At 39.0% G+C, this 25,337-nt stretch overlaps 1 protein-coding gene across 8 annotated transcripts in view; it reads left to right on the plus strand.

The window, feature by feature from the left end:
- Positions 1 to 25,337, plus strand: part of BTRC (beta-transducin repeat containing E3 ubiquitin protein ligase) — a 184,567-nt gene that overhangs the window by 26,680 nt on the left and 132,550 nt on the right. The gene's annotated exons all lie outside the window — the stretch shown is intronic.

The following is a 25,337-nucleotide window of genomic DNA, read 5'->3' on the forward strand; positions in this document are numbered from 1 at the left end:
ACAGGACCACCGCTCACACCAGCAGCCTCAGGATGGCTCGCCTGCTGTCAATGTAGCTGTCACCTGGAAATCTCTTCCTGTCTCTGCCTCTGATTCTTACACAGTGTGGAGCGGCCTTCAGCGAGTAGACCAAGAGGACATGCAGATCCCTTTGGGTCCAGTCAGTGTGTGTGTTCATGTTAGTTTAAGGGACGTGTGCGACTGTGGATGAGGATGTGTGCCCGTGGGGCCTGGGTGGCCCGCACTGGATCCCTGCTGTCTGCACGGCGCTTGTGTGGGACGGACGTTCTCGGTTACCTACCTCCCTGTCTCCTCTGTGTCCATGACGCACAGGGGGAGTGGTGACGAATGTGGGTGGTTGAGACTAGGCTGGTAGAGTAGTTCCAAGGAGATTCGGTTGTGTGTTAAAGTATGGGTGGGCTTTTTTTTAAAATATAAATTTATTTGTTCATTTTTGGCTGTGTTGAGTCTTCATTGCTGTGCACGGGCTTTCTCTAGTTGCGGCAAGCAGGGGCTGCTCTTCGTTGTGGTGTGCAGGCTTCTCATTGCAGTGGCTTCTCTTGTTGCGGAGCACAGGCTCCAGGCGTGCGGGCTTCAGTAGCTGTGGCACACAGGCTCAGTAGTTGTGGCTCGCGGCTCTAGAGCGCAGGCTTAGTAGTTGTGGCACATGTGCTTCATTGCTCCGCGGCATGTGGGATCTTCCTGGACCAGGGCTTGAACCCGTGTGCCCTGCATTGGCAGGCGGATTCTTAACCACTGCGCCACCAGGGAAGCCCAGGATGGGTTTTGTCTGCTCTTTGAGGGAAACATTACTGTTTTATGCCAAAAGTATTAATACAGGCAGCCTTTGATAGAGTGTGTTCCAAAAAAACGAGTTTATATTTTGAAATGGTTTTTACTGCTCATACTTTGTACATCCTGCCTTACTTGTGACAGTTGTATGCCTTTATTTTGTATCCAGCAACAAAGCCTACAATAAAACTTTAAAACAATCATGACCGAACCTAAAAATCATGTATCAGGTAGATGCTTTTTAAACTGTTGTGTGGGAAACTTTCATATTAGGCCATTTGGATTTTATTAAGTGCTAAGGATGGGACTTAAATAATGTTATATAAATATTTTATACAGTTTAAGTTTTAAACACCAACCCTGCTGTTTGGGTTGAACTTTTTTAGAAAATTAATGTGAATGTCTGTTGTGATGTTTTCTGTAGGAATGGAAAAGCCATCATGTAAGTTCTTTTTTTTAAATGTTTATGTGAAGAGTAACTTTGTGGAACAGTCTGATTAGCTGGGGCTTCTACACCTTATGACCAAACGTTTCTGGCTGTCTCTCTACTTTTACATTTCCTCCAACTTTGCACTTGTAGTTTTATAGTCTTTGCTTCCCTGGGATATGAAGAAGTTCTTGAAACATTCCATGGTGAGTGATACTGTTAGTTGCATACAGCCGTGAGCTGACAATGACAAAGTGTGGGCTGGTCCAAGCTCTGTTATCAGACATATTTTACAAGGAACTGATTTCTTATGTGAGCACTAAGGGCAAACAAAAGTCAATATTTGTATTTAAGAACCATCCAAGTAAAACACTGGCCTAAGATTTGGTAAAGAGTAAAGTTTTATTACACTGTAATAACTTAAAATGGAAAAAGCAGAACAGCTTTGGGTCCCTCGTAATGAGGTTTTTTTCAAATAAGTCATCTGATCGTGGTGACTGGGTGCCTCTGCCCACAATGGTTCCGGGCCTCGCCTCTCCATTGTCCTCCTGCAGTGGTTTAGTGGGACAGTCGCTGTGCAGGTACCACGGCCCTCCCTCTGGAATGTGTGCTCTCTAGGTCTCCACCCAGAGTCACTGTAACATGCGTGTGTCACTAACCTTTCTCTTTGTGCCATGGAAAAAAACACTATGAGCTTCAGAAGTAGTCATTGTATGTTATACAAGCATCTGTGGACATATATAAAATAAAAGTTATATAACGCTTCTACTTAAAAAAAAAATGAGCAAACTGAGACCCAAAGAGGTCATGTGACTTGTTCAAGGTTACAGTTGATGACAGCCTGGATTAGAGCCCACATTTCCCTAATCAGAGCCTAGTTGGTTAACTTTTGACTCTTTTTGTTTTGTTTGTGGTTGAGCTTGTGTTTCTTCCACTGGATGTGATTGATAGATGAATTGAAGGGTGTGTGTGTGGATGTTTAATTAGTGCTTCTATGACTTCTTTAAGAAAGCCTTTTCTACCCTAAGGTTATGAAAATAGTCTCATATTTTCCACTAGAAGCTTGATAGTTTTGCCTTTTACATTTAGAATGTTAGTCTCTCTAGAATTGATCTTTGCGTTTGTAAGGAATTTCATTTCATTTTTTTCCATATGGATTTCCAGTGTCCCAAGCATCATCTGCTGGAAGAATATGTATTCTCCACTGATCTGCAGAGCTACCTCCATCATAAATCATGTCCTTACATGCATTGGTTTGATTTTGGATTCATTATTCTGTATACTTTTCTATTTATTTATCCCTGTATCAGTACCATGCAGCTTTATTCACATAGCTTTATAATAAGCCTTGATATATAGAAGTTAACTATTGATAGAAATCAAAATATGGAGTTATAAAAATATTTGTTTTTGAATATGTAAAACATGCAACACAGTACAAAATTCAAAAAATACAAAAGGGTATATATCAGAAAATCTCTTTACTCATCTTTGTAGCATTTATTTTCCCTCCCCGGAGGCCACCACTTTTTCTTGTTTCTTGGAGATTAGTTTAAATTAGATTCTATAAGGAGTTTTCTAGAACTCACCTAGAAGACACCTACCATGGATTAAATACTAAAATTTGAAAACCTTTGGTAGGGAAGATGGCTTTTTTGTTTGTTTGTTTTGTTTTTTAAATGTTAAGAGGCAATGGTGTATAATGAAAGAGCACTCTCTTGAGCCAGATGGTTTAATAACCATTTGACCCTTAGACAAATGCTGGAGTTCCTTAGCCCTTGGTTCTGTTTCTTGTCTGTACTTTCTTCCTATTTCTCATCTTGTAAAACAGGGATAATGATAAACCACACATCCTACCTCATGAAGTCATTGTAGGAAGTAAATCTAACAACACTGTTTTTCAGTTTTGATGTCCATATGATAATTTTTCATAAATGAGCTTTTTTTTTTTTTTTTTTTAATTTGGCTGTGCCAGGTCTTAGTTGCGGCACGTGGGATGTTCGTTGCTGAGTGCAGGATCTTTGTTGCAACAGGCAGGATCTTTTTCTTTTAGTTGCGGTATGTGAACTCTTGGTTGTGGCATGTGGGATCTAGTTCCCTGACCAGGGATTGACCCTGGGCCCCCTGCACTGGGAGCACAGAGTCTTAGCCACTGTACCACCAGGGACGTCCCTAAGTGAGTTTGTTTTTGTTTTTTTTAATTAGAACAAATTTGAAAAGTAGAAAAAATAATCAAAAAACAATGAACGAATGAGGGGCCATAACTGCCAACCCCTTTGTATTATGGAACTCGCAGTCTGCCAGTGGAACAGTTGGTTCGTAGGTGACACATTTGACTGTCTAATATCAGGTCAAATGATGGAACCATTTTTTGTGTATGGTGTTAAAGAATGTTCTAGCTTCATTTTTTTTTTTTTTTTTTTTTTTTGCGGTACGCGGGCCTCTCACTGTTGTGGCCTCTCCTGTTGCGGAGCACAGGCTCCGGACGCACAGGCTTAGCGGCCATGGCTCATGGGCCCAGCCGCTCCGCGGCATGTGGGATCTTCCCGGAGTGGGGCACGAACCCGTGTCTCCTGCATTGGCAGGCGGACTCTCAACCACTGTGCCACCAGGGAAGCCCTCTCGCTTCATTTTTTTACATGTAGCTGTCCAGTTTTCCCATCACCATTTATTGAAGAGACTGTCTTTTCTCCATTGTATAGTCTTGCCTCCTTTGTCGTAGATTAATTGACCATAGGTGCATTGGTTTCTTTCTGGGCTTTCTGACCTGTTCCATTTCTGTTTTTGTGCCAGTACCACACTTTTGATGACTGTAGCTTTGTAGTATAGTCTGAAGACAGGGAGCCTGATTCCTCCAGCTCCGTTTTTCTTTCTCAAGATTGCTTTAGCTATTTGGGGTCTTTTTTGTGTCTCCATACAAATTAAAAATTTTTTTTGATCTAGTTCTGTGAAAAATGCCATTGGTAATTTGATAGGGATTGCATTGAATCTGTAGATTGCCTTGGGTAGTATAGTCATTTTCACAATATTGATTCTTCCAATCCAAGCATATGGTATATCTTTCCATCTGTTTGTGTTGTCTTCGATTTCTTTCATCAGCATCTTACAGTTTTCACAGTACAGGTCTTTTACCTCCTTAGGTAGGTTTATTCCTAGGTATTTTATTCTTTTTGTTGCAGTGGTGAATGGAGTTGTTTCCTTAATTTCTCTTTCTGATCTTTCGTTGTTAGTGTATAGAAATGCAAGAGATTTCTGTGCATTAATTTTGTATCTTGCAACTTTACCAAATTCATTGATTAGCTCTAGTAGTTTTCTGGTGGCATCTTTAGTATTCTCTATGTATAGTATCATGTCATCTGCAAACAGTGACAGTTTTACTTCTTCTTTTCCAGTTTGGATTGCTTTTCTTTTTCTTATATGAAGGAATGAAATTCTCTAATTCCTGTAGAGATGTGGATGGATCTAGAGACTGTCATACAGAGTGAAGTAAGTCAGAAAGAGAAAAACAAATATCGTATATTAATGCATATATGTGGAACCTAGAAAAATGGTACAGATTAACCGGTTTGCAAGGCAGAAATAGAGACACAGGTGTAGAGAACAAACGTATGGACACCAAGGGGGGAAAGTGGTGGGCGGGGCAGTGGGATGAACTGGGAGATTGGGATTGACATATATACACTAATATGTATAAAATAGATAACTAATATGAACCTGCTGTATAAAAAATAAATAAAATAAAATTCAAAAAAAAAATTCCAAAGGAAGCATTTGGACAAGGTAGTGAACCATGCCTATATCCTGAACTTGCTCTACTCCTAGTTACCTGATGTTTGTACTCATTCTTTGAACTACCTCACATTCTTCTAATAAATTATGGTTTTGCTCTTAAAAAAAAACAAAAACAAAAAACCTCCCAACAAATGTACGTCCAGGACCAGATGGCTTCACAGGCTAATTCTATCAAACATTTAGAGAAGAGTTAACACCTATCCTTCTGCAACTATTCCAAAAAAGTGCAGAGGAAGGAATACTCCCAAACGCATTCTATGAGGCCACCATCACTCTGATGATCATCATTCCTTTCATCAGCCACCATCATTCCTTTCTGTGGCTGAGTAATATTCCATTGTATATATGTACCACATCTTCTTTATCCATTCATCTGTCGATGGGCATTTAGGTTGCTTCCATGACCTGGCTATTGTAAATAGTGCTGCAGTGAACATTGGGGTGCATGTGTCTTTTTAAATTACAGATTTCTCTGGGTATATGCCCAGCAGTAGGATTGCTGGGTCATATAGTAATTCTATTTTTAGTTTTTTAAGGAACCTCCATACTGTTCTCCATCGTAGCTGTATCAGTTCACCAACAGTGCAAGAGGGTTCTCTTCTCCACACCCTCTCCAGCATTTGTAGATTTTCTGATGATGCCCATTCTAACCGGTGTGAGGTAATACCTCATTGTAGTTTTGATTTGCATTTCTCTAATAATTAGTGATGTTGAGCATCCTGTCATGTGTTTGTTGGCAACTGTATATCTTCTTTGGAGAAATGTCTATTTAGATCTTCTACCCATTTTTGGATTGGGTTGTTCTTTTGATATTGAGCTGCATGAGCTGCTTATATATTTTGGAGATTAATCCTTTGTTAGTTGCTTCGTTTGCATATATTTTCTCCCATTCTGAGGGCTGTCTTTTCGTCTTATTTATGGCTTCCTTTGTTGTGCAAAAGCTTTTAAGTTTCATTAGGTCCCATTTGTTTATTTTTGGTTTTATTTCCATTACTCTAGGAGGTAGATCAAAAAAGATCTTGCTGTGATGTACGTCAAAGAGTGTTCTTCCTATGTTTTCCTCTAAGAGTTTTATAGTGTCGGGTCTTACATTTAGGTCTTTAATCCATTTTGAGTTTATTTTTGTGTATGGTGTTAGGGAGTGTTCTAAGTTCAGTCTTTTACATGTAGCTGTCCAGTTTTCCCAGCACCACTTATTGAAGAGACTGTCTTTTCTCCATTGTATATCCTTGCCTCCTTTGTCATAGATTAGTTGATCAGAGATGCGTGGGTTTATCTCTGGGCTTTCTATCCTGTTCCACTGATCTATATTTCTGTTTTTGTGCCAGTACCATATTGTCTTGATTACTGTAGCTTTGTAGTATAGTCTGAAGTCAGGGAGTCTGATTCCTCCAGTTCTGTTTTTTTCCCTCAAGACTGCTTTGGCTATTTGGGATCTTTTGTGTCTCCATACAAATTTTAAGGGTTTTTGTTCCAGTTCTGTGAAAAATGCCACTGGTAATTTGATAGGGATTGCATTGAATCTGTAGATTGCTTTGGGTAGTAGAGTCATTTTCACAATATTGATTCTTCCAATCCAAGAACATGGTATATCTCTCCATCTGTTTGTGTCGTCTTTGGTTTCTTTCATCAGCACCTTATAGTTTTCTGAGTACAGGTCTTTTACCTCCTTAGGTTTATTCCTAGGTATTCTGTTTTTTTGTTGCAATGGTGTATAGGATTGTTTCATTAATTTCTTTTTCTGATCTTTCGTTGTTAGTGTATAGGAATGCAAGAGATTTCTGTGCATTAATTTTGTATCTTGCAACTTTACCAAATTCATTGATTAGCTCTAGTAGTTTTCTGGTGGCATCTTTAGGATTCTTTATGTATAGTATTATGTCATCTGTAAACGGTGACAGTTTTACTTCTTCTTTTCCAATTTGGATTCCTTTTATTTCTTTTTCTTCTCTGATTGTCGTGGCTAGGACTTCCAAAACTATGTTGAATAATAGTGGTGAGCGTGGACATCCTTGTCTTTTTCCTGATCTTAGAGGAAATGCTTTCAGTTTTTCACCACTGAGAATGATGTTTACTGTGGGTTTGTCATAAATGGCCTTTCTTATGTTGAGGTAGGTTCACTCTATGCCCACTTTCTGGAGAGTTTTTATCATAAATGGGTGTTGAATTTTGTCAAAAGCTTTTTCTGCATCTATTGAGATGATCATATGGTTTTTCTTCTTTAATTTGTTAATATGGTGTATCACACTGATTGATTTGTGAATATTGAAAAAATCCTTGTAGTCCTGGGATAAATTCCACATGATTGTGGTGTATGATCCTTTTAATGTGTTGTTGGATTCTGTTTGGTAGTATTTTGTTGAGGATTTTTGCGTCTATGTTCATCAGTGTTACTGGCCTGTAATTTTCTTTTTTTGTAATATCTGTCTGGTTTTGGTATCAGGGTGACGGTGGCCTCATAGAATGAGTTTGGGAGTGTTTCTTCCTCTGCAGTTTTTTGGGAGAGTTTGAGAAGGATGGGTGTTAGCTCTTCTCTAAATGTTTGATAGAATTCACCTGTGAAGCCATCTGGTCCTGGACTTTTGTTTGTTGGAAGAGTTTTAATCACAGTTTCAATTTCAGGACTTATGATTGGTCTGTTCATATTTTCTGTTTCGTCCTGGTTCAGTCTTGGGAGTCATTCTTAAACACCACCACAAAAATGAACTGAAAATGGATTAAAGACCTATATGTAAGACCGGGTACTATAAAACTCTTAGAGGAAAACATAGGCAGAACACTCTTTGACATAAATTGCAGCAGTATCTTTTTCAATTCATCTCCCAGAGTAATGGAAATAATAACAAAAATAAACAAATGGGACATAATTAAACTCAGAAGCTTTTGTACAGCAAAGGAAACCATAAACAGGATGAAAAGACAACCCACAGAATGGGAGAAAATAGTCTCAAACGATGCGACTGACAAGGAATTAGTCTCTAAAATTTACAAACAGCTCATGCGGCTCAATATCCAAAAAACAAACAACCCAATAAAAAAATGGGCAGAAGACCTGAATGGACATTTCTCCAAAGAAGACATACAGATGGTCAGTAGACACATGAAAAAGATGCTTGACATCTCTAATGATTGGAGAGATACAAATTAAAACTAAAATGAAATATCACCTCACACCAGTCAGAATGGCCATCATCAAAAATCTATTATATAAACAATAAATGATGGAGAGGGTGTAGAGAAAAGGAAACCCTCCTACAGTGTTGGTGGGAATGTAAATTGGTACAGCCACTATGGAGAACAATATGGAGGTTCCTTAAAAAACTAAAAATAAAAAAAAAATTTAAAAAACTAAAAATAGAGTTACCATATGATCCAGCAGTCCCACTTCTGGGCATATATCTGGAGAAAAACATGGTCCAAAAGGATACATGCACCCCAGTGTTCATTGTAGTACTGTTTACAGATGTGGAAGCAACCTAAATGTCCATTGACAGATGAATGGATAAAGATGTGGTACATATATACAATGGAATATTACTTAGCCATTAAAAAGAATGAAATAATGCCATTTGCAGCAACATGGATAGACCTGGAGATTATCATACTAAGTGCAGTAAGTCAGAGAAAGACAAATATCATATGATAGCACTTATATGCAGAATCTAAAAGAAAGATGACACAGATGAACTTATTTTTTTTTTAAATGAGGGAACAAGTGTCAGTCTATATTATAAAAATCAGAAGACATTAATTTCTTTTTAATATCAAATTAATTTTAATAGAAGTTTAATTTTTTTCCCCCTGTACACCAAAGGATCATCCTGCCTACCTCCTGGCATGTGCACTTTGGAAACCAACTGGTCTAACACATAGGAGGAAGATGCCTTATGGTAGAATTGAGTTCTTTGCTTTTCACATTCTCTTCAAATTTCATACATCATTGAAAGGCATTTGAGTGAGAAAACTAATCTTTAAAACAAGCATAGCAGTATAATGCAGACTTCTTGTACTGTATGTTGTGCCCTTCTAAAACTAAGTATATGCTTTGGAATCCATACCTAGGTCTTCCTTTATTCTAATGTTATAGTAAATAAATTAAAGATTTTACAGAATATGGACATTGTTTAGCTGGACAAAAAGATGTTTCCATTTCAATTCTCTTTGGAAGATTAATATTCTTGTAGGGCTAGGGGTGGAGATTGATGACTAAAGGTACATTATAATTTCTTATTAAAGAAGATGACTCTTTGATAACTTATTTTTTTATGATAATTATTCTTTCAATTTGGAAAAGTTATTCAGAATGGTTCAAATAGCAATAAAATTATTTTTAAGTTTTGGAAATTGGACCTTTCCAGATCCAATTGCCAGTGACTGATATAATTAAGCTTTATAAATCACTACATCATACCTTGGAATGTAGACGTACATTTAGATCTCTTGTGTATATATAGAATTCTTACCTCTTAAAATCACAGGAAAAGTACCATTTTGAAGTATTCAGTTCGCTTGCCTTGTGGACTTCACTTTGCTTATATTGGGGACACTAGTTTATTCATGAGATAAGGGTTTTTGGTCCTTTTAAATACTCAATTATATATCTGAACGAACTCTTTGACCAGCGCAGTAGTATCAAAAGTAAAGCTAAAAGCAGGTTCTTCCCCCACTCTCCTCCTCTCTACAAAACACACAGAGATCACAGACTCACTAATTATGAGTAGAGCATAACTACTTATCTTAGGAACAGAGAAGAGAAATAAGGAAGGCCCTAACCTGGAGAGAGTAAGGGTTAAAATTCTTACCACTTTGGACAGGATATAGCACACTCTTGAGAAGAGTTGGTAGGGGCATGTCCCAGTAGCCTGCAAGTCCCTATGGAGTGAGTGGCTAGACATGTCAGATTAGGGCAGGAATAGCAGTTCCACCAGTGAGTTCCAGCAGGTGTGATAGCAATAGCATAGATCTGAATGCGTGTTGGTTCGCAGCAGACTGTCCTGGTGATGAGGCCAGAGCCTGCCTTGAGAGGTATTCTGGATGAGTCGTGGCTGTTACCAAGAATGCCAAGCCACACATGCACAGATAATTCACCAATCTTATCAAAGTGCATCACAAAAATCCAGTCTTGAGACTCCAATTTCAACAGCATTAGCACCTAAATTCACATTATTGCACTATAATAAAATTACATCATTTTGCTTATAGCCTAGGACCTACTGGCTTCAGCTAGTTTATTAAGTCATTGCAAGGTAACAGTTACTTGGGAGTTTAAGCCTTAGAAAGGATTTTCTTGAGGTTCCCTACCAGTACTATGGAAAGAAGAAAGCAGGGTTAGAGAGAGATGGGCTTTTGTGTACGATTTTAGCCCAGTTTGTTGGTTTCATTTTCATGTGAGAGTCTATCCAGGTTGCCCAGGATTGGAATCCATTTGGTGCTAGTTTCTCTCCTTTTCTGTCAGTACCCTCTGTGCTGCCATTCCCCCTCTCTCAACCAATCCTTTAAGTAGTGTAACTATCCATTTGCTCTAGCTGCCTTTTTTTTTTTTTTTTAATTATCATTGTTTTGGAGTTCTTATTTTCTTGTATGGAAAAGATTCTGAAGAAAAGATCTTGGACTTCCCTGGTGGTGCAGTGGTTAAGAATCCGCTGTCAGGGTTCATTCAGCCTTGGTCTGGGAAGATCCCACATGCTGTGGAGCAACTAAGCCCGTACGCCACAACTACTGAGCCTGCGCTCTAGATCCTGCAAACCACAACTACTGAGCCCCCATGGCGCAATTACTGAGCCCCCGTGCCGCAACTACTGGAGCCCGCACGCCTAGAGCCCATGCTCCACAACAAGAGAAGCCACCCTGGTGAGAAGCCCTTGCACCGCAACGAAGAGTAGCCCCTGCTTGCCATAACTAGAGAAAGCCCACACGTAGCAATGAAGACCCAACTCAGCCAAAACTAAATAAGTAAATAAATTAATTAAAAAAAACAAAAACAGATCTTGATCCAGTCATTATTTTTGCTGTTTACATTTGCCAACCCTCTCCTCTTTAGTCTTTAAAAAAAACTGGCTAGAAACCAAATTGTTAAATTGTTATTTCAGAGGTTGGAAGAGTAGTGGAATTTTTCTTTAAAAAATGAACTTAAGAAAATGATCCTGCTATGATCCTCAGGTTTGGTTAAATAAATCATCTTTTTCAGTTCACTGCAAACTACAAAATTTATTAAATTATCTCAGCTGTGATTAAAATTAAAATGTGTCTTGTTACATTAATATGTGAAAATTAGTTCAATCCTATAAAAATACTACATATTATAAATAGTCTTTTAGATGCCTTAGGGAACTAAGGGGGATCTTAGTAACATTAGTAACATTTGCATATTTTCTCCTCAAATAGTAATATTTCCATGTTTTGTTTATAAGCAATAAATATATATACATATTCATGGATATTATACTATGGGAGAATTTTTTTTGGGCTGTGCTGCTCGGCTTGCAGGATTTTAGGTCCCCAACCAGGGATCAAACCCGTGCCCTTTGCAGTGGAAACGTGGAGTCCTAACCACTGGACCGCCATAGGATTCCCACTATGGGAGAGATTTTACTGTATCTTGGTCAGCTGATCAAAGGGCTTAAAAGATCTGAATTTAATGATTTAAGCTATTAAATTAAAATAACCTTTTGCATATACGGAGTCCTGTTATAGCAAATACTGGTACAAGAAAGGGTTGTAACAATTGATAGTTGTTTTTTTTTTAAAAAAAACACACTTTTATGTACTGACATGATGGTCCTAGTAATGGATATGGTGATCTAGTAGCCAAAATATTTTTAAAAATTTGTGTTGCCGATTTAGAACAATAAATGCTTTTCTTTGATCTTTTCTATAAATAGGAGTTTTTATAAATACTCAATTTATACTATAAAAGAATTTGAAGTGTATGAACTTCTTCAGGATTCTACTACCATGGAAAGCCTTGAATTGAAGGTAAAGATTTTAAAATGGAGTTTACCTAGTATAAAGCCCACTACTTAGAGCTCTGGTATTCCTAACAAATGATGTTGGATTACCACAGCAAAGTATGCAGTATAGAACTGTATTCATTCTTGATTTTTCTACCTGGGACAGGTATTAATGAACAGTTTGCCACAGCTCATAATCATGATGATATTGCTATCTTTTGCTTGGGGAAGTCTGTGTAAAAGTAAGTCACTGCTAATGGTAGATAGTCTTTAGGTTTCAGGTTTCAGGTATCAGGTTTTTAAAAATTTTTTTTTTTTATGATGAAAGTTCCTATCAAATTAACTCTTCCCTCAAAAGATTTTAAAATGGATTTTTTATTACTTAAATAAAATTCTTATGTAAATTTTGTTACTTTCTTCATGGGGAAGTCCAGTGTCCTTAAGAATACAATCCTAAGAGAAAGTTGTTACATATTGGAGAAAGGCAGGATGATTGTGTTGTTATGGCAACTCAAATGGAGAAAATGAAAACAGCACAGATAAGCTGCATCCTGTTGTCATAGCAACCATAGTTGTGAAAATGATTAAAGCTGGTCTAGAAAGGATGTACTGCAGCCTTAGTCAATCAGAAGTATGTAATGTAAGAAAGGACAGGGAGAATTGGTTTTAGACAGAAGTTAAATCCCTCTGGTGCCACAAGTTGCTAGTATCATTGCATATAGACAGATCTCTGTCCTTTCTAATTATACTTCAACTCAGTTTTATTGCCTCAGATCATAATAATGGTAGGAAGGAAAGATAAATACAATAACTATATGAAAAGCTTGTGAATAAAGCTTTTTTGGTAGCACATTTAGAAAGAAATTGAAGTCCCAAAATTTTAACTGAAAGTGGCTTTAAAAGAACAGTAAAATGTTTTCATTTTCTCCTCTTTCCCTTCTCTTTTCCCTCATTTCTTACCCAATGCTTTATTTTCATTCTTTTCTGTAATCTCTTTTCTGTATCATTTTAGTCTTAAGTGTTGAACTGCAACATAAACGCCTAATGTCATGGCAATATGTAAAGCATCAAATGAAGCATTGTGACTGCAGATGAACAGATGGGTTTGGTGATAAACGATAAGCATCTTGTAGGTGAAATTTGTTTTAGCTATGTCCTTCAAACTTTAGCTATAATCAAAGCTTCTTAATTATTTTAAATGCCATTATTTCTTTCCCAACTTCTATTTGCCCACCATAGCAAAATATTTCTTCCCAGTGGAGTGGAGACATGTTAGGAGTGAAAGCTGTGCTCTTTGTTCAGCATCTGGCTGTTTGCACAGGTTTTTGTGGTAATAGAATCGGAATCTCTGTGTAAGAGTATTGATCTGCTGCTTGGTAGGTACTGTGTAAAAGAAGTATCTCAGTAACAATGTGTTAAAGTGGTTTAAGAGCAGTTTCTATTACAAATGGGGTGGAGGAAGATGGAGTTCTGCGAGACTGGACACATGCTATAAATATCCATAAAACTGAGGGGTTGATCTAAAAACTGTGGTGTTGAAATTCCCATATTTCTTCCACATTTAATTGCAAATAATTGAACACTACCTGAGCATGAGTACATGAATGCCGTTGCCCTTTTGCCCTTTAGTAGAGGTTTTTATATTTAATGTTCTTGTGTTGTAGTTGGAAACTGCGGTGTGAATGTCAGTTATGAGAGATAGTATCGACTGACCATAAAAACAGTGTTTTAAAATAATCCATTGAATATTTTCAGTCAAAATCCAAATATTAATGTTGACTTGCTTAAATATAAGTTAATTTTCATAAATAGGCTCTTTAAACAATGCTTGATTTTGCCTGACTAGAATCTGTCCTTTGGTATAGGCATAGGGAAGAAAGTTCTTACGCGCCGGCTCAGCGGCCATGGCTCACGGGCCCAGCCGCTCTGCGGCATGTGGGATGTGGGATCCTCGCAGACCGGGGCATGAACCCGTGTCCCCTGCACCGGCAGGCGGACTCCCAACCACTGCGCCACCAGGGAAGCCCAGAAACTTCTTTTTAAAAAAGAGAAGATGGGGAAAGAGAAGAGAGAACTAGAGTTTTTTTGTTTGTTTTGAAAGATTTGTAAAATACTCGTCCCTTTTTTTTTTTTTTTTTTTTTTTTTGCGGTATGCGGGCCTCTCACTGTTGTGGCCTCTCCCGTTGGGGAGCACCGGCTCCGGACGCACAGGCTCAAAGGCCATGGCGCACAGGCCCAGCCGCTCCGCGGCATGTGGGATCTTCCCGGACCGGGGCACGAACCCGTGTCCCCGGCATCGGCAGGCGGACTCTCAACCACTGTGCCACCAGGGAAGCCCTACTCATCCCCTTTATGCTGTTATTTAGTAGTAGTAGGTCATATGTGACTCACGTGACTTAGATCAGACAGCTTAGGCTAATAAATGGTTCAGATACCCAGCAAACACGTCAAAGATTCCTTCAACAAGTTAGCTAACATTTTGTAAAGGAGTTAGAAAATGAAAGCCTACCATATGTGCCTGTATACTGTTATGCCTAGATATTGTAGTGCACTGGGATATAACAGTGCATGAATTTGAATCTCCCTTTCTCTTAGCTTATCTTGGAACAGAAATTTTTGAGGCTAGTTTGTAAATCTGTAAAAACGTTTTATATTAGAATCTGATGTGCTGATTTTAAGATTGGTGTCTAAAAGTGGACAGTGTCATCATCACATCAAATGTCAATGTGCATTTGAGATTTACTAGTTTGCATCTTGGCTTGTGCTAAGTTAGATTGTAAGATCAGGTAGTTAATTTTCTTGGAAAAAAAAAAAATTAGCTATACTCATCACTCCCCAGTTCACAATTTCTTGTCACATTTCACTTGCTCCAGAAATATTAGTTTTGGAACCTTCTTGTGAATATGTAACTCTTAATACTGATGTCCTGAGAGAAAGGGGAAGAATTTCTTATCTAACCTAAATAATAACCACACCATCACAGAATATGTCCTCACAAACGCATCAAGCAATCAGATAGCCAGTAAACCTATTCTGCTAAATTCCATAAACTGAATGGGGAGGGTAGATTATGTTCATTTTTGTTTCTTACTAGGGAACATGACACCTGATCTTTGAAATGGTTATTTATTTCATATATTGTAGCTGCCAGTCAGCCAGCCATTTGCAAATAGTGAAATAAACACACTGCTGGAAAGGAGTTTCTTCTCTATGGGTCTGTGGTGCCCAGGAAGTCAGATGTAATGTGGTTCCATTTATTTATGTAGGCATTTATTCTCTTTCTAATGAGCAAGTAGTTTTCTTTTCTCTATTCCTACACAAAAGTTAAATAAAGGAGTACCCAAGGAGGGCTGAGATACTTGGTTTGTAGTAGTTGAAATACCGTTTGATATCAGGGGATCTTTTCATAAAGAGAGTTTCCCTCTCAGTTAAGAAGAAAGCTCCAGAGAGCGCTCCCTTTTGATCTCATTGTTAGAGCAAACATATCTGTAGAGAGGGGGATGTTCCAGAAGTCCATTGTGAGGATTTGTCTCATCCTCCTCCACCTCCCAATCAAAGGATTTTACTCTGTGGCTTCTTTTGCTCTTTTTGCCTGTGAAGTGAGGGATAAGAGCTAATTGCTCATATGGCAGCCAGCCTGCCTTAATATGTGGATTATTAACATGATACTGTCCTCTGTTGAGTCATAGCAACTGCTGTGAACAAATGTGTAAATCCATACTGGAAAAAAAGTGTTGCAAATGCCTTTCATCAAAATGGAAGACTGCTTCAACTTCTGTTTACTCCTCTAGTTGCAATCAAGCTTTCTTTTTCTTTTTCCTCTCTTTTCCCTTTCTCTCCTCCCTCTCTCTTTCAGAAATACATAAAGCCTAATCCTCCCAATGAGTACTGTGATCATTTGAAGTTTGTGTATAGGCCAACCCCATATCATCAAAAATCGTTGTGTAACCCCATGATTCCCAGGCCTCAGCTGGTGGCCTAGTTATTTCAAACAATATTTAATGCAATAAATTCTAGTGCAATAAAAGAATTTGGACAGTCCCTTAGAGCTTATTGCAGTGGGATTTGACTTGATTTTAATAAAATGAAATGCCAGTATAACCAAATAATTTCTTTGTGGCATGATTTAAAAGGCCTTTAAGTACAGGTATAGGAGATTGAGTTTATAAAACCTAATCTGAATAATTGCAGTTTTATTCTTACCGAGTAAATGAACACTTCAAAAATATAGGAATCCTCCTTACTTAGCATAAGGTGATTTTTAATAATTAGCAAAAGAAATGTAAGTGAACAACCTTACTTTTTGTACTGTTATGGGGAGAATAAAGATACCACCTGGCTGTATGCATAAATTTGTGTACTAAGTTGGTTGATTACTGTAGATGGGTCTTAAAAATGACTTTTTGGTACAGAAAACATGTGGCATCTAGGTATTATGATGCCATGCTGCCTGCTAATGTTGAATATTTTGTGTGATTTTTTTTTTTTTAAAGAAAATTGTTCTTACTCATTCAAATTCAACAGTCTTACAGTAAAGTCAGCCATAGACCAAATATTCAGGACTTATGTTGATACAAATGAAAGAAAAATACAACACAAGTATTTGGTAATTAAGAAAACCAGAATGTCAATGTTAGAAAAATTTGGTCATAGTCTTGTACTCTGGAGTCCTTATCTTAAGCCAATAACTTTTAAGATCTTTTGTTTTCTGTACTGAAACAGAATAGTGAAAATGTTTTTATAGAAAGTTATGAAAAAGAAGTATGTATTAATTTGCTTTGGGTCATTCTAATCTCTCTGGTAAATTCATAATTAGGAAGGCCTTTTTAAGACTGTGTTCTAGTCTCACAGGTACACAGCTTCTCCATATCTGGTAAATTTAAATTCATATGTGAGGAGGTTATGTTTTTTTAAAGCATATTATTTACACAATTCACTGGAATGGTTCCTTTGGAAGTTGGGTGGCTCTCTTATGTAATTATGTACTTAGTAACCCTGCGTTACACAGCAGTAGGAATTCAAGTAAGAATAATTTACTGCTTATGCATAGTTATTAGAATTTTAAAGCATTTGCGCAAAATTCTAGTTTATCAGAGTGTTATATTTGACTAATTGCATACTTAATAAATAATAATGAATAAAATTTATTTTAGAAAGCAGCCAGGTTTGAATCCTAACAGTTCTAAATAAGCATCAGGAGCTGCTTCCTCCTCTCCCCCTTCACCTTATTGTTTAAAGGGATTTCCATCCCTTTAGGCCAGATTTTGTAGTGAAACTAATAATTACTGTTAAAAAAATCCATATTAGATGTGTTAAAGATAGACTTAAATCATAGAATTATGGAATTTTATTGCTGCAGGTGTTGTTAGAAATATTTTAATCTACTCCATTTTACCAGTGGAGAAGCTGAGGCACATGGAAATTAAGTGAACTGCTCAAGATCTTACAGTTGGTTTGAGTACGAGTCTGCACCTTGTCCTGGATTAGTGTCTTAACTCCTGGATTAGTGTCACACCTATTCTCAGTTGTTATGATAATTCAACAGTTCACTTCACCAGGGATTTCTTGAACACTTCTGCTGGACTAGGCAGTGGACTAGGCATCCAAAGATTATAAGAAAAGTGTGAGTTTATATGGGCTAACAATAATGATATCAAACTAGTAATATTTAAATTCTAATTTATCTAGTGTTTTTCAATGTTTATAAATGTTATAAATGTTTAAAGTTGGCTGAGCCTTTAAATCTAAATTTCCTACTAGATTATAATTTCCTTTAAGGCAGGGACTCACTTGCTTTTCATAACGTTAATCCAGTTTCATTTTGGAATGCTTAAATTAAAAAAATTTTTTTTTTGAGCATTGATGACATTGTTGGAATAAGTGTAGCTTCCCATGGTATCTACTCTGGGGATAATACTCATTTCAGAATTACACTTTTTTCTTAATTGAATACTTTTGATTTCAAGTTAAAAATTGTCTCATTTCCACCTTAAGCAAGAAGGAGCGCCTATTTTAAGGGTACAGAGATAGCTCATGGAACTAAAGGGGAAGATGTCAGGCACCACAAAGACATGGAGCCAGGCATTGGAACACGTTTAGTGCTCAAGGCAGCCACCTTGTATACCTGGGATAAATCCCACTTGGTCATGTTTTATAATCCTTTTTATATGTTGCTGGGTTTTATTTGCTAGTATTTAGTTTAGGACTTTTGCTTATATATTCATGAGGAATGTTGGTCTGCTTATCTCCATTCTGCTACTGAGACTGTCCAATGAGTTTAAAAATTTCAGTTATTTTCAGTTCTTATATTTCCACTTGGTTCTTATATATATCCGTTATTTCTTTGCTAATACTTTCTATCTTTCCATTTCTTTCAAGAATGTTTGCCCTGAGTTATTGGAACGTTTTTATACTATTTACTTTATTTATTTTTAAATAAATAAATTTATTTATTTTTGGCTGCGTTGGGTCTTCATTGCTGCATGCGGGCTTTCTCTAGTTGTGATGAGTGGGGGCTACTCTTTGTTGCAGTATGCGTGCTTCTCATTGTGGTGGCTTCACTTGTTGCGGAGCGCAGCCTCTAGGCACGTGGGCTTCAGTAGTGGCTCTCGGGCTCTAGAGTGCAGGCTCACTAGTTGTGCATGGGCTTAGTTGCTCCGAGGCATGTGGGATCTTCCTGGACCAGGGCTCGAACCCATGTCTGCTGCATTGGCAGGTGGATTCTTAACCACTGCACCATCAGGGAAGTCCTGGATGATTTATTTTTTGTATTCCATTTTATCTCCTCCGTTGGCTTAATAGGTACTTTTGTTTTGTTTTAGTGGTTGCTCTAGAGAGCACAATATGCATTTAGAAATATTTACTGAGGGAAATCCCTGGCAGTTCAGTGGTTAGGACTCGGTGCTTTCACTGCCAGGGCCCGGGTTTGATCCCTGGTCAAGGAACTAAGATCCCGCAAGTTGCATGGCATGGCCAAAATAAAAATTATTGAGGTGAAATTCACATAACGTAAAATTAACCGTTTAAAAGCAAACAGTATAGGGTCATTTAGTACATTCACAATGTTATGCAATCATCACCTCTATCTAGTTCCAAAACGTTTCCGTCAGTCCAAGTAAAACTTATTCATTAAGCAGTTTCTGTCCATTTCCCCCTTCCTCCAGGCCCTGGCAATCACTAATCTGCATTCACCTATTCGGGATATTTCATATAAATGGAATCATACAATATGTGATCTTTTGTATATAGCTTCTTTTAATTAGCATAATGTTTTTGAGGTTCACCTTGTGTCAGTACTTCAGTTTTAGGGCTGAATAATATCCCATTGTGTGTATATTCATTTATCTGTTCATTTGTTGGTGAACATATAGGCTGTTTCTACCTTTTGGTTATTGTGAATAAGGTTGCTGTGAACATGTCTGTACATATATTTGTTTGAGTATTTTCACTTCTTTGGGGAATATACCCAGGAGTGGAACTGCTAGAAGTGGTCACATGGTAATTCTATGTTTAACTTTTTGAGGAACTGCCAAGCTGCTTTCTACAGTGGCTGAACTTTTCATATTCCCACTAGCAGTGTATGAGGGTTTCAGTTTCTCCACACCCTCACCATAACTTGTTATTTTCTGGTCTTGTTTTGTTTTGTTTTTAATTGTAGCTTCAAAAGCTTTTGAGACTGGGTAGGACTTCGATGATAAAGATACTTCCAGTCTATCTGGATCTCCTGGCATGCTTTTTTCCTGAGGTATCTAGATAGCTCTGGGGTTTTTTTGTTTCTGTTTTTTCTGTTGCCATCCTAGCGGGTGTGAAGGGCATCTTGTGGTTTTGACTTTTATTTTCCTAATGACTAATGATGTTGAGTCAGTGTTTTTTTTTTTGTCAATTTGTGTATTTTCTTTGGAGAAATGTCTATTCAAGTCCTTTGTCCTTTTTTTTTTTTTTTTTTGCAGTACGTGGGCCTCTCACTGTTGTGGCCTCTCCCGTTGCGGAGCACAGGCTCCAGACGTGCAGGCTCAGCGGCCATGGCTCATGGGCCCAGCCGCTTCACGGCATGTGAGATCTTCCCGGACCGGGGCACGAACCAGTGTCCCCTGCACCGGCAGGCGGACTCTCAACCACTGCGCCACCAGGGAAGCCCTAAAATTTTTTTTAAATGAGAAAGATTTAAAGATATTTACCCACATATTTGTATTTCTGGAACTTTTAATATTTTTGTGTGGGGGACTTCCCTGGTGGTGCAGTGGATGAGACTCTGCTCTCCCAATGCAGGGGGCCCAGGTTTGATCCGTCGTCAGGGAACTAGATCCCACCTGCATGCAGCAACTAAGAGTTTGCATGCCACAACTGAGGAGCTGGTGAGCTGCAACTAAGGAGCCTGTCTGCCACAACTAAGACCCGGTGCAACCAAATAAATAAATAAATAAATATTAAAAAAAAATTTTTGTGTGGATTGTATCTGTTATTTCCAAATATATTTGGAAAATATATGCTTTCTCCCCACTCACTCTCCTGGTTTTCTTAATGGGATACCAAATTATACATTTGTTGGACCACTTGCTTATTTTTCATGGGTCACTGAGGCATGATTCAATTTTTTCCAGTCCTTTTTCTCGTAGTGCATTATTTTGCATATTGCTATTTCTTCAGATTTACTGATCTATTCTTCTACATTGTTGTAGTTAGCTGTTAATCCCGTCTCATGAAATTACTATTTCAGACATTGTATTTTCCTTTTCTGGAAGTTTTATTTCATTCCTTTTTTGTATCCTACAATTCTAGAATCATAGAATAGCTGTTGTTAGACTAGCTAATGTTAGAATAGCTATTTTAATGTTTTGGCCTGCTAATTTCATTTTTTTTAAAGTTTAAAAAAATTTTAAAAATTAAAAAAAAATTTTATTTATTTATTTTTGGCTGCATTGGGTCTTTGTTGCTGCGCGCAGGCTTTCTCTAGTTTCAGTGAGCGGGGGCTACTTTTTTTTTTTCCGCAGGCAGAAATGAGTTTATTGCATTAGAAAAAATACCAAAGAAAAGCAGCAAACACCTCCGTACTCCAAACAATTATTAGTTTGACTTCAAGGGCGAAAAGGAATCTCAAAGGTACAAACTTTATTTCTGGGAGGGGGTGACAGTCTCATCCCTCCTCCTCCTTCCTTGTCCCTTTAAACCAATGGACCTCGATAGAGGTGTCCATTTGTGTGATATAATCACACACGTCTTTCTCATCCTGCTTGCCTGCGCACGCCCGTGTGGAGCTAGCTGGTCACAGTGAGCAGGCTTCTGAGGTTCTGGGATAGACAGAGAAATGTGAGGATGGGGCTGGGGGGGTTCCTAGCCTGAGACCAGGTTTCCAGTTAGTGATGGTGGGACTAGGGTCGGGGAGGGAGGGCTTGCCTTCCTTCAGAGCTGAGAAGACAGCTTATTGATCCCTCCTTCTTGCCGGGGGCTACTCTTCATTGTGGTGAGCAGGCTTCTCATTGTGGTGGCTTCTCTTGTTGCGGAGCACGGGCTCTAGGTGTGCAGGCTTCAGTAGTTGTGGCACGCAGGCTCAGTAGTTGTGGCTCATGGGCTCTAGAGCGCAGGCTCAGTAGTTGTGGTGCACGGGCTTAGTTGGTCCGCGGCATGTGGGATCTTCCCGGACCAGGGCTCGAACCCATGTCCCCTGCATTGGCAGGTGGGTTCTTAACCACTGCGCCACCAGGGAAGCCCGGCCTGCTAATTTCATTATCTCTGTCATTTCTCAATCTGCTTCTATTGACTGATATTCCTCCTGATTATGGGACACATTTTAATGCTTCTTGTCTCATCTAGTAATTTTATTTTATTTTATTTTACTTATTTATTATTTTTATTTTTTATTTGTGTGTGTGTGTGTGGTACGCGGGCCTCTCACTGTTGTGGCCTCTCCCGTTGCAGAGCACAGGCTCCGGACGCACAGACTCAGCGGCCATGGCTCACGGGCCTCGCCACTCTGTGGCATGTGGGATCTTCCCAGACCGGGGCACGAACCCGTGTCCCCTGCATTGGCAGGCGGACTCTCAACCACTGTGCCACTAGGGAATCCCTATTTTTTTATTATGATTATTATTTTTTGGCCTCGCTGTGAGGCTTGAAGGATCTTAGTTCCCCAGCCAGGGATTGAACCCAGGCCCATGGTGGAAACATCCGAGTCCTACCCATTGGACCGCCAGGGAATTCCCTCATCTAGTAATTTTAGATTAGACATTATGAATGCTACATGATTCAGTGTTTGTATTTTGTTGTCTTTTTAAAAGAATGTGTTGAGTTTATTTTGGCCAGTCGTTAAGCTTCTTGCAGTTTGATGCTGCTGTGACTTGATTTTAAGCTTTATTAGGATAGGTTTAGTGTAACCTTTATACTAGTGTAGTTTATCCCTACAAGTGAGGTGTGAGCTTTCTGGGGCTCCTACTCAATGTCCCACATGTTCAGTTAGGCTTCTGCAATCTGGCTGGTCAGAACAGAAAAGTTCCCCATCTCTGTGTGGGTTCTAGGAGTTGTTGAGCTTATAGCTCCTTCATGGTTTTTTGCCTGGCCTTATGGAGTTTCACCTTATGCAAACAGGACTTAGTGTTTAGGAATAGACTTAAGGAGTCCCCTGTTCAGTTATCTAGAGCTTTTTTCTGCATAATTCTTTCTCCAATACTCTGACTCACCAATTCTGTTCTCTGTTTCCTCAATAAATGGTCCTATTTTGCTCTTCTTGGAGTCCCCTTTCTCATGCCACAGACTAGAAAGTGCTTTGAGGTTTAAGACTTGGACAGTTTTAAGGATCACCTCATTTATTTCCTGTTTTTCAGGGATTACAGTCTGGTACTGCCTGTTGTCCAATGTTTTCAAATATACGTTTCACATATTTTGTCCCTTTTTCTTTCAGTCTATGATGGGAGGGTAAGTTTGATACCAGCTACTTCCTTATTGTAGTAGCTGAGGTCTAATGTTGTTTTACTTAGAGTTTCTATTTTATTTAAATTTAATGCACTGGAAGTCCTCACTTTGCATGGTTCTGATATGCACAAATTTCAGTTACTACAGTTTAGTTAAATAACACCAGTACCCCAAAACATGGTTCAAATTTCAGTTATCAGAGTTTATTAACTGTAATTTTTGTAAAGTGCAAACTTCCTTGCTAGCTCTCCAGTCCACAGATCACTATGTGGAAAACAGATGCACATCATGATCAGTCAGTCGCTTTCAGTCTGTTGATTAGTCACATACATACTGCACAGTGTGCACTTGTGGGCACGCCTGACCTGGGTCCTCTTTAAGATCTCCTACAAGACTATAATGAAGGTACTGGCCAGGGCTGAGGTCTCATTTGAAGGCTTGATTGGGGAAAGATCCACTTCAAGTTTACGTGGTTTTTGGCAGAATTCCTTTCCTCAAGGGTTATTGTAGACTCAGTTCCTAGCTGACTGTTGACTGGAGGCCACCCTCATTTCTTGCCATGTGAAACTCTCCAGTATGACTACTTGCTTCATCAAAGCATGCAAGCCAAGAAGGCAGTAGAGTCTATTAGCAAGATAGAAGTTTCAATCTTATATAGCCTAGAAGCAAGGTATTAGGCTATCCCACACTCAAGGGGACAGGATTACTTACAAGTGTTATGAGGAGGTGGGGATGACTGGGGGCATGTTAGAGTTTGACTGCCAGTATTATAATCCATTATCATCATTATTTATTCTGATGTTCAATTTGTCGCAGAATTAGCCTGTGAGAACCTTTGGCACTGGCCCCTGGCCATGTCTTCACCATTTTTGAGTACCACAAGATGTTACTCTGAGGTCATCTTAAACTTTACTTGCCCAAGTCCTGGAATTAGCCATGTTCTAAGGAGCTCTGGTTCCTTTTAGTGGAGAGTGATATTTGGAATCATTAACTGTACTCATTGCTATTAAGGTGTTACTGTTACCAGACCCTCCCAGTTGATAGAGCCAGGGGGTGTGTTTGTGTATGTATGTGTACACACACATATACATACATCACTTACCTAGAAGTGTCTGTCTCTGTTATGAAGCTTTGCATTCATAACATCTTCAGTTGTAGTTCAGCAGCATAGTATTCACTCTGGCTTTCTTCCTTTCTATATTTGTAACTCTTCTCTGATGAGAATCCTTGCTCTTATTATCCTCAATATTTGATCTACCCACCTAATTTTTTTAAAGATAAATTTATTTATTTTATTTATTTATTTTTGGCTGCGTTTGGTCTTTGTTGCTGTGTGCGGGCTTTCTCTAGTTGTGGCAAGTGGGGGCTACTCTTCGTTGCGGTGTGCAGGCTTCTCATTGCAGTGGCTTCTCATTGCAGAGCATGAGCTCTAGGCATGCGGGCTTCAGAAGTTGTGTCACGTGGGCTCAGTATTTGTGTCTCATGGGCTCTAGAGCACAGTCTCAGTAGTTGTGGCACACGGGCTTAGTTGCTCCATGGCATGTGGGATCTTCCCAGACCAGGGCTCAAACCCGTGTCCCCTGCATTGGCAGGCGGATTCTTAACCACTGTACCACCAGGGAAGCCCTTCCCCACCCCTCATTTGATGGATCTTCCTGTATAACTCATCTCCCATTGCCAACATAGCTCTCTCTCCATTTCCCACCCCATACTCTTTATGGATGTCTTCCTTACCCTTTTGGGATCTATTTGCACCGGGCTAACCCTTCCACCCTTCTCTCCCTACTGAGTCTGAAACTCTTTGCTGGGCCACTGCCCCTCACCCCACTGGGTCAGAATTCAGTGCTGTCCACTACCCCTCCACTCTATGAATGTCTTTTTCTGCCCACTTTGGAAACCCTCACTGCCCTGCCCTTGCTGGACACGTGGACATGCTCATCATCCTGCTCACGGCCACTTCAGTCCCCCATGTAGAAGCTCTCCTCACTCCACTAGGGCTGTTGAACCCCATGCCAGGCCACCCTCTTGTAACGGTTTTTTTCTGTCACCCTACTTGGGCTCTGAAACTCTATGCCAGGGCTTTTACCCCTCAGGGACACCTTTCTCACACCAGTTGGACTCCAAAAGCCTGTATTGGGCCATCGTTGCCACTTATACCACTCAGTTTGATGCCCACTTAGCTTGTACTCACTTAATGGCTGTTGAAGTTCATTTTTCAGTTAGGAAAGGAGATGAGGGAGAAGAGGAATCGAATTTTATTTTTCATATTAAAAAAAATCTCGCTAGTATTTTTACAGCAAATGCTTTTAACCTAGTGCATTGTAGTTTATACAGAAGCCAGTGTTTCCCACATCTATGTAATGCTTACAGGTTTATACCCATGCTTTCATGCCATATTTTTACTCACATACTAGAGGTTTATTATCCTGTTATGTTTATGATTTCTGAGCTTATGTACTCCACCCCCACCC

Source organism: Lagenorhynchus albirostris, chromosome 16 (assembly GCF_949774975.1).
Source record: "Lagenorhynchus albirostris chromosome 16, mLagAlb1.1, whole genome shotgun sequence".
In the NCBI taxonomy this organism is placed as follows: Eukaryota; Metazoa; Chordata; class Mammalia; order Artiodactyla; family Delphinidae; genus Lagenorhynchus; species Lagenorhynchus albirostris.